The 8,451-nt window shown below is 49.7% G+C and overlaps 1 long non-coding RNA gene across 1 annotated transcript; it reads left to right on the forward strand.

The window, feature by feature from the left end:
- Window positions 1-6,140: 6,140 nt before the first annotated feature.
- LOC147358401 (uncharacterized) lies at window positions 6,141-7,656 on the forward strand. The gene is made up of 2 exons (XR_015142247.1): window positions 6,141-6,350; window positions 7,046-7,656. It is a non-coding gene; the product is annotated as an uncharacterized LOC147358401 (long non-coding RNA).
- The last annotated feature ends 795 nt before the right edge of the window (window positions 7,657-8,451 follow it).

Consider the following 8,451-nt stretch of genomic DNA (forward strand, 5'->3'; position numbering starts at 1 on the left):
ATCCCTCCCAGCATCAGAGTCTTTTCCAACAAGTCAACTCTTCACATGAGGCGGCCAAAGTACTGGAGTTTCAGCTTCAGCATCAGTTCTTCCAAAGAAATCCCAGGGCTGATCTTCAGAATGGACCAGTTGGATCTCCTTGCAGTCCAAGGGACTCTCAAGAGTCTTCTCCAACACCACAGTTCAAAAGCATCAATTCTTCGGCACTCAGCTTTCTTCACAGTCCAACTCTCACATCCATACATGACCGCTGGAAAAACCATAGCCTTGACTAGACGGACCTTTGACATTACTTGGCAAAGTAATGTCTCTGCTTTTGAATATGCTATCTAGGTTGGTCATATCTTTCCTTCCAAGGAGTAAGCGTCTTTTAATTTCATGCTGCAGTCACCATCTGCAGTGATTTTGGAGCCCAGAAAAATAAAATCTGACACTGTTTCCACTGTTTCCCCATCTATTTCCCATGAAGTGGTGGGACTGGATGCTGGTGGCTCAGTGGTAAAGAAGCCGCTTGCAATGCAGGAGATTCAGGAGACTTGGGTTCAATCCCTCGGTTGGGAAGATCCCCTGGAGGAGGGGTGGCAACCCACTCCAGTATTCTTGCTGGAGAATCCCATGGACAGAGGAGCCTGGTGGGCTCCATGGGGTTGCAAAGAGTCAGACCATGACTGAAGTGACTGAGCATGCATGCATGTTGCACAATAGATAACCAACACAGAGAATGGGATCCACTCTTTCATTTCATCATTTAGTACATTTCTTTTGAGCTGCTACTATGGGTCAATGATCCTGGGTATTGGGTGTATAGCAGTGAAAAAAAAATTAGCCAAAATCTTTACTATCAGACTTTTTACTCTAGTCAGGGCAGTGACATAATTAAAGGAAAGAAAGTGAAAGTGAAAGTTGCTCAGTCGTGTCCCACTCTTGGCCACCCCTTGGACTGTCTATGGAATTCAGTCCATGGAATTCTCCAGGCCAAAATACTGGAGTCGGTAGCCTTTCCCTTCTCCAGGGGATCTTCCCAACCCAGGGATCAAACCCAGGTCTCCTGCATTGCAGCCAGATTCTTTACCAACTGAGCCATCAGGGAAGCCCTAAAGGAAAGAGTGATGTCAAATGGTGCTAAATGCTATGGAGAAAAATTAGTATGAGGATGAAATGTAGGGCCCATATAGGCATGATGTTGCTATTTTATACCAATTGTTCAACAGAATCCTCCCTAATTAAAGTGCTATTTCAGCAGAGACCTGAAGAAGATGAGTAAGCAGATATATAGGGAAGAGCACTCAAGGCAAAGGGAACAGCAGGTACAAATGGCTCAGCATCCACCCACTTCTTACCATTTCATTGCTCATCCCCAGTACAGACTACCTCCCATCAGGCATAAGTTGTTAGACTAACCTCCTAACTGTCTCTGATACCAAGTCCAAGCTTGTTCTGCACGACACACGAGCAAATCAGGAGACAAGTTGTTGGGGCAAGGAATAATGACTTTATTCAGAAAGCCAGCAGACTGAGAAGATGGCTGATTAGTGTCTCAAAAAAAAAGCCAACTTCCCCCCAGCCCAAATTTGGGCTTCTTTTATACAAGAAGCGGGAGCGGGTACAGGGTGTGACTGGTTGTTATAAACTTGATGACTGCGAGGACCACTGTGAGGCTGCCCATTGGTGGAGGACAGCCAATGGCTGCCTCACCCTTAATACAATTCCCCACTGTCCGTGTCCATTCCACAGTCTTGTGGAAAAAGGGGGTGATGATCACCGTGGCCACTTTCAGCTGAACAGGGGCCACGAGGGGGTGATCATGGAATGGAACTGATCAGCCTTGGGCCAAGAATATTCTTTAAAATTTTTAGTAAGTAATACAATTATTTGTCTACAACTATTTGAACCTATTGAAATCTCTTCTACAATGAGATTTTAGTCTCAATGCTTATCTTTTTTGAAGAGCAACCTTAAATCTTCTGAGGGTTCACAAACCCATGGCTCTCTAGGCCTCTCAGGAGTTGGGTCATGTTTAATGACAGTGGGACTCCCTTAACTCAAGTGGGATGAATCCATGGCTTTCCTGAAGCTACCTTAACAGATGACCGTGTGGTGGGTAATACCATGTGCGGCCCTGTCCACCACACAGCTGGCTGGTGCTCAGGCCCTTGCTCTCTCTAGGTTTTAAGGAGGACTCAGTGAGATAGTGGCACCCCACTCCAGTAGTCTTGCCTGGAAAATCCCATAGATGGAGGAGCCTGGTAGGCTGCAGTCCATGGGGTCGCTAAGAGTCAGACACGACTGAGTGACTTCACTTTCACTTTTCACTTTCATGCATTGGAGAAGGAAATGGCAACCCACTCCAGTGTTCTTGCCTGGAGAATCCCAGGGACGGCGGAGCCTGGTAGGCTGCCGTCTATGGGGTCACAGAGTCAGACACGACTGAAGCGACTCAGCAGCAGCAGCAGCAGTCCCCAGGTCAGAAAGGATGTAAGACTACTTCAGTTGTTGGATATGCACACTTGCTGGAGGTAAACTCATGAACAGAGGTTAACATGGCACACATAGTTTAAATGTAATTGGTGACTGATGGACGGTCTTTCAGAGCACTTACAGATTCTCCCACCCAGCCAGACACCTGGAAAGGCCTTCAAAGGGGCTTAATTTAAGCCTGCTTCTGGGAGCCTCTCTGATCTGTAGTAGTGCCTTATTCCGAGTTAAATGGACATATTTTAGCAATGCTCCTTTTTAATGTTTCTTGGTTTTTCCTGCTGACTGTGGTCTCCAGGATGTACGTAGCTTCCAATTAAATCATAGTGCTTTGGACACCTGTTGGATTATACTAGAGACAAAAGCAGGCCCATTATCACTTTGAAGAGAGGCAGGCAGTCCAAATTGGGGCATAATATCTTTAAGGACTTTTAACCACTTCGGAGACTTTTTCTGTTCAGGTGGTGTATGCCTCCACCTATCGCGAAAGAGTGTCCTCACAGCGTAGATGGTATCTGAAATTTCCTGTGTCCGGGGGCACTTGAGTCAAGTCTATTTGCCACTTGTGGGTGGGGCAGGTTCCTCTGTGTTGGGTCACTGTCTGGGGAGGTCTGACAGCAGTCTTTGGGTTATTTTTAGCACAAATCACATAATTTTCAGTGACTGGCTGAAGATGGTCCTTTGTAGGTTACATCCCATTATATATTTTTAAATCCTTTGTAAGATGGCCTCTCTCCCATAATGGGTACTATTATGAATGGTCTGCAGCACAGTGTCCAAGAGGGTCTCAGGAGTCAAAACAATTCCTTGTGCATGACATTTCCAGCCAGGTGAGGTGTGGTTAAGAGTGAATCCCCAGCTGGTGTTTTGACAGGTCAGTCTGCGGGAGAAGTTGATTGGATCAACAATCCCCTTCCTTGCTGCCTTCTTTGCAGCTTGGTCGGCCAACTGGTTGCCCTTTATTATTAAGAGTTTTTGTCTTCTAGTGGGCTGGGTAGTGCACTGTGGCCACCTGTGAGGGCTTATGGACTGCTTCTAAAAGAAACGGGATTTCAGAAGCGTGTTTTATGCCTATATTGTTGCAAATGAGGTGCTCTCTTTCTTTCCAGATTTCCCTGTGAGCATGCAGCATGGAGAATGCATAGCGAGAATCAGTATATTTATTTACTCCCTTCCCTTCAGCGAATAGTAGGGCTCTTGTCAGAGCAATGATTTCTGCCCTCTGGGCTGAGCTCCCTGGGGGCAGGGCTTCAACAATCCTTTTAAGAGTTACCACTGCGTATCCAGTGCATTACCTACCTACCCTGGCCCATGAAGCTGCTTCCATTGGTAAACAGTTCCATATCTGGCTCAACCAAGGGTTGGCCAGTTAAGTCCAGTCTGCTAGAGTACACCAGCTCCATGACATGTAGGCAGCAGTGCTCTGGGGATGGTACCAAATCAACTGGGAACAATATGGCTGGATTTAGGGCTGCTGCTGCTGCTGCTAAGTTGCTTCAGTCGTGTCCGACTCTGTGTGACCCCATAGACGGCAGCCCACCAGGCTCCCCTGTCCCTGGGATTCTCCAGGCAAGAACACTGGAGTGGGTTGCCATTTCCTTCTCCAATGCATGAAAGTGAAAAGTGAAAGTGAAGTCACTCAGTCGTGTCTGACTCTTTGCGACTCCATGGACTGCAGCCTACCAGGCTCCTCCACCATGGATTTTCCAGGCAAGAGTAGTGGAGTGGGGTGCCATTGCCTTCTCCGGGATTTAGGGCTAAGTGACCTGAAATCAGGGAGAAGGAAATGGCAACCCACTCCAGTATTCTTGCCTAGAGAATCCTGTGGACAGAGGAGCCTGGTGGGTTGCTTCCATAGGGTCACACAGAGATGGCTGAAGCGACTTAGCATGCATGCATTGGAGAAGGAAATGGCAACCCACTCCAGTATTCTAGCCTGGAGAATCCCGGGGATGGGGGAGCCTGGTGGGCTCCTGTCTATGGGATTGCACAGAGTTGGACATGACTGAAGCGACTTAGCAGCAGCAGCAGCAGACCTGAAATCTTACATTGGGAGGGTCTAAGAGGATGGCTTAGCACTTTCACATTCTCCCAGAAGCCAGTCAACGGCCCCTGTTTTGTTCCAGTAAAGAAAGGACGTAGTTCATCCACCTCACTAGAATGGAGATGAAGACACAGAGAACAGACTTACAGACACAGGTAGTGGGGAGAAAGGAGAGGGTGAGAAAAATGGAGAGAGTAGCATGGAAGCATATATTACCATATGCTGTATTCTAGTATATACATACCAATTTGCTGTATGACTCGGGGAACTCAAACTGGGGCTCTGTAACAACCTAGAGGGGTGAGAAAGGGTGGGAAGTGAGAGGGAGGGGACATATATATAACCTATGGCTAATTCATGTTGATGTATGGCAGAAACCAAAGCAACATTGTAAAGCAATTATCCTTCAGTTAAAAATAAGTCTTTTTTTTTTTTTAAAGAAAGGACATGGTAAGGGAAAACACAGTGGTAGGTTGGCCCAGGGTACACTTCTTAGCTTCCTGAAGTCTGTCACAAGTGCTCAAGATGGTCATCCCTTAACAGTCTGTTCAAGTTGTTCTGTGAAGTAGGCAACAGGTGGAAGGATATTCCCCGGAGTTTGAATTAATGCTTGCAGACTTACGCTCTGTCTCTCATGGACATATAATCTGAAAGGTTTTTTTAAGCCTGGTAGTCCCAAAGCCTGGGCTGAGACTAACTTTGTTCTCATTGTTTCAAAGACTGTTTGGCACTCTTTAGTCCAAGTAAGGGTCTAAAAATCGCGTCCCTTTAAAGCCTCCCAGGCTGGTCTGCTCCCCACCTGTACCTTCTGCATTTGTCTCTTGATCGTCTCAACTCAAATCATCAGGCAAACCAGCAGCAACATCTACAGCAACACTGACAGTGTTGCTCTCAGGGTCACCTTGAAATGGGACTTGACGTCACGCTAATCCCACCTGAACCCACAGACTCCTATTCTGAGACCCTCCCCTCCCCTAATCCTACCAGGGGAGAGCCCACTTCAGGATACCCCTGCTTCCTCACAGAACATCACAGGAAGCCATAGAGGCTCCCTGTAGCAAGTTGGTCTCCACTTCTGCCCACTGGGGGGTGGGGGCTCTGCTGGTCCCCCTGGGCAGGATGGTCCCTGATTCTTGCAGTGCTCTGGCTCAGACACTGCTCGTCCCAATGCCAGGTCAGTGTCACCATCTGGGGATGGAGTGAAAGATCAGCTGGGAGAACTTGCCCTTCAGACCCCCCTGATGGTTACAGTCACTGATGGAGGCACCAGGGTGAAACAGCACAGAAAAAAGCATCAGCTGAAACCGGTTTTGCCTCCTTAAATAGGTTGATTGATTAATAAAAACCTTGATTCTATTTTAAAGAAACAGCACTGTGCCCAGTGCAAGATGGGACGCCTGTCTTCAGGATGACCCTGGAACCAATAATCTTCAGTCTACAGTGCTCAAAGAATAGATAGGATGCCACCAGAGCCCTTTAAAAAGCAAGACGTCCTTCAGTAAGGAAAATCTGGCTTCTAGCAACAGGAGTAGCTTATTGGGACTCATCCAAGAGCAGCCAATCAGCTTCCAAGTTTGAAATTCCCCTAACCCCTTAAATTTAGCCCTGAAGCCTGGATTAAGGAGACAGGTTTGAGAACTTTGCCTCCTTTCCCCTTGCCGGTGGATCTTCCCCCAGTAAAGTGCTTTTCTCAAAAGACAGATTGGTAGCTCGATAACAAGGGCAAAATCCAGTTAGTCGGCAGGACAGGGCCTTCTCTTCCCACCTTGCGGGCACAGAGCAGGACAATACAGGGCACTCAATCTCAAGGCTGAAGCCTGAGTCCTGCAGGGTAAGGGTGGGAACTACCGCACAGAGTGGGGAGTGCGCCCCTACTCGGAACCTACACTCCAAGGCTCCTGGGCACTCTGCAGCCCCCAGAGCCCCGAAAGCCTTTCTCCAAATCCTCCAGGGTTAGGGTCAGGTTGCCCCGTCCTCATGCTGCATCTTGCAGAGAACAAGTCCCTCTAAGTTCTACCTGGAAATACAACTTCCCTGAAGCACTGCGGAGAGGGCTTCCCTGGTGGCTCAGAGTGTAAAGAATCCGTCTGCTAATGCAGGAGACTGTAGATTCGATCCCTGGGTTGGGAAGATCCCCTGGAGGAGGGAATGGCTACCCACTCCAGTATTCTTGCCTGGAGAAGCCCATGGACAGACAAGTGGGCAGGCTAGAGTCCGTGAGGTCCACAAAGGGTTGGACACGACTGAGTGACTAACACACACTCCGGGGGCTCGCTGGATCCTACGCTGTCCCCTTTGGGTTGAAGGATCCCAGAGTAACCACAGGGCAAAAACTGACCCCTGGGACCCAGTGAGGTGCTGGAGAGGCGTCTGGGCAGGAGGGAGAGGTGGGAGGGGGAGTCATGCCTAGGTTTGGGTCCCACTCCCCAGCATCGTCTAAGATCACCATCCCTCTTCCCGATCCATTCCCTTACCACTGCTAACCCTGTGCCTTCCTGTCCCTGTTTCTTTCTTCCCCTTCCCCAGGACAAAATGACCAGTAACATCCCGAAGATGGAGCTGGCCACACTCAGAGACCTGGGCACCGTCTCAGCCCGGTTCTGCCTGCCCAGTGTGGCCACGGGGGCCGCAGTCCAGTGTGGGGGGGTGTGGGTAACCCGTGGGCTCCCCTTCCCGTGCTACACACCTGGGGACCCTGCACTTAAAACGCCGGGGAGGTTATCTTCCATCTTGTCTCTGAATGGGGGGCGGCTCAGAAGGAAGCCCAGAAACAGGGCATTTACAGGGTGCGGGAGGGCGGCCTTGCCTGCTTGGTCCTGGAGCAAGGTCCACGGCCCTCCCACCTGGGGTGACCCTGACACCCGGCCCCTGGGACACCTGGGCAGAAACCAGCCCCAGTGAGGAAACTGCACCTGTAGAAGTAGATCACCTGGTTTTCTCCTCCTTTCATTTTGGCGTCGTTTTCCAGAGGTCCACCAAGAGACTCCAGGCCTTTCCTGCACGCCACTGGGTTAACTGGGGGAGATTCAGGACTTGGATCCTATAGGAATGTTGACAGGGAAGGACACTACCTCGTGGTCAAGGAGGTAGTGTATCGGAAAGACCTCAAGGGAAAGCTAGGAACCATCTGCCCCCAACTGGGAACACCTACCCCTTTTACAGGGACACTCCACCTTCACCCCCAGTTCCGTCCTGCACCTGAAGGGGGCCCCATAGTACACGCAGGGACACTTTAGCCCCCAGTCCGTCCATATGCTTGCAAACTGTGGTCCCTTGGCCCCCTCTGACCCCAGGGGTGTGCTCAGCAGTGCCCGTCTGTAGCCTCCAGACATCATGACCAGGGGAGGGCAGCACCTGGGGTTCCTAGGGGTAGGAATTCCTGGGGGCAGGGAATTTCAGAGTCCTCAGCAGCCAAAAGGGGGTTGCCAAGGAGACACATCCCATAGCCCCCAGGATTTCTTACCTGGTTGGGCGAGTGGTGAGTCTAGAGAAGAACCATAACACAGCCAGGCTCTCTGACATGTGGGTCTTTTGTTGTTCATTTGCTAAGTGGTATCCAATCCGACTCTTTGCGACCCCTCACACTGCAGCACACCAGGCTTCCCTGTCCTTCACTATCTCCTGGAGCTTGCTCAAACTCATGTCCATTGAGTCAGTGATGCCATCCAACCATCCCATCCTCTGTCACCTCCTTCTCCTCCTTCCCTCAATCTTTCCCAGCATCAGGGTCTTTTCCAATGAGTCGACTCATTGCATCAGGTGGCCAAAGTATAGGCGCTTCAGCATCAGTGGGCCTCTTGCTCTGATTTAAAGGTGGCAGTGCCTCTTCCCATCTGTCTCACTTACCTGGGTGTCTCCTCTGCCCTACCCTAGTCCCACCCTAGGTGTTATTTTTTTCTCATTCCTCCATCCTTCTTGGTGGCCTCCATTTT

Source organism: Bos grunniens, chromosome 15, assembly GCF_055505025.1.
Source record: "Bos grunniens cultivar Pamir isolate PY7600 chromosome 15, Bosgru_T2T1.0, whole genome shotgun sequence".
Taxonomy (NCBI): domain Eukaryota; kingdom Metazoa; phylum Chordata; class Mammalia; order Artiodactyla; family Bovidae; genus Bos; species Bos grunniens.